At 39.2% G+C, this 1,820-nt stretch overlaps 1 protein-coding gene across 1 annotated transcript in view; it reads left to right on the top strand.

Moving 5' to 3' along the window:
• LOC101845969 overlaps positions 1 to 1,820 on the top strand; it is a gene marked incomplete in the record, with an annotated part of 12,437 nt that overhangs the window by 8,162 nt on the left and 2,455 nt on the right.

Here is a 1,820-nt window from a genome sequence, read left to right on the forward strand (position 1 = left end):
TTTTACAAATCTAAATTACTAAATTAAGTTAATTTTCATGTCGGTCGTTATACTCTCAGTAATGGATGTAATCTACATTTGTATATTTTTCGATGCCAAGCTGTAGTAAACAATAATTAACTGTCTTTTAGAACTTAGCTCTGGCCTTAGAAGCTGAAAACAGCTTTAAATCATTCAAATTGTTTTGATTAATTTTTATGTCGGTTGTTACACTCTCAGTCATGGATCTAATCTATTTTTTTTTTTGGGGGGGGGGATAAGTGCCAATCTGTAGTAAACAACAGTTAACAGTGGCGTCGGTGGCCTAGTGGTTAGGCTCTCGGACTCGCAACCGTAAGGTCGTGGGTTCGAATCCTGTCAGGGGCCCGACGTTGTGTCCTTGGGAAAGGCACTTTGCACAAATTTTCCTCACTTCACCCAGGTGGAAATGGGTACCCAGCTATAGACAGTGAAAGATCTTGTCAGTTAGATAGTGTTTGAGCACGTGAAATCCGCAGTTTGCACTGTATGCTTCCGCGGAAGCCGAGTATGTTTCTGAGTGTTCTGAGAGGGTCTGCTGGGGCAATGTAGTTGTAAAGCGCATAGAGCATGCTCTTGAGCATGGATATGCGCTATATAAATGCAATTATTATTATTATTCTTGTAGAACCTAGTTGTGATCTTAGAAGGTAGAAACAGTTTATTGTTTCATCCGAATTACACCGGTTCATTTTAATGTCGGCAGTTTGAAACACAAAAATGAATTTGGGAGGGGGGGCGGGGGTTGTAAAAGTAGTAAGATGCAGTAAATAACAAAATATCTTTATTTTGGAACCTAGTTGTTATCTAAATAGCTGGTAGTAGCTTTTAAAAATCTCAATTACTTTAGTAAGATTTTATTACGGTCGTTACACTCTCTGTCATGGATGTAATATATATATATGTGTGTGTGTGTGTGTGTTTTTGTAAGTGCCAGGCTGTAGTAAACAAGAAATAACTTTCTTTCAGAACTTAATGGAGGTCTTAGAAGATAAAAACATTTCTTTTCACGTAATATCAACGATTGCGATATAATAATAAAATGTAATAATTATACATGTGATATATAACATTTATATAGAGCATATTTCCAGAAAAGTAGCTCAATGTTGTGTCCGACAGGCTGCTCTGCTGTCTCCGAGATGAATTTAGTGTAGTTCTAGTAGAGGTTTTACGGCGCTCGCAACTGCAAAAGGGCATATGAACGCCAGAGGATTAGATGTTTTGCAAGAGAGTAACAAACATAAAAAAGAAGAAGAGGAGATAAGGAAAATAGATGTTCGATAGGAAAGAAGAAGCAAACCACACCAGAGCACCTGCCAACCGCCAACTGTTAAATGAATTATAAAATAAACAGTTTCTTCTGCAGTCAATCAGACATCAATTATTCTTCTCAATGGTCACAAATTAACAGCAACTCACATTTAAGAGTATAAACGCTCTGAGGCACACATACAAACAGGCACGCGCACACACACATACAAACACACACACACACACACACACACACACACACACGCACACAAACATAAACAGAGTCACAAAGGCTCATAAAGGAGAAAGACGGAGGAAAATGGAAACTTGCAACGACACACGTGCAAGCAAACGCATACACAAACATACCCACGCAGATACATATACACGCAAATACAAACGCGCACGCACGCGCGCGCGCGCGCACACACACACACACACACACACACACACACACACACACACACACACACACACACACACACACAATCGCTTAAAATGGGTGGAGAAAGATGGACATAAAAACAAAAACAAAACAGGAAAAGAAA

The sequence above is a fragment of the Aplysia californica genome, unplaced genomic scaffold (genome assembly GCF_000002075.1).
Source record: "Aplysia californica isolate F4 #8 unplaced genomic scaffold, AplCal3.0 scaffold01128, whole genome shotgun sequence".
Classification (NCBI taxonomy): domain Eukaryota; kingdom Metazoa; phylum Mollusca; class Gastropoda; order Aplysiida; family Aplysiidae; genus Aplysia; species Aplysia californica.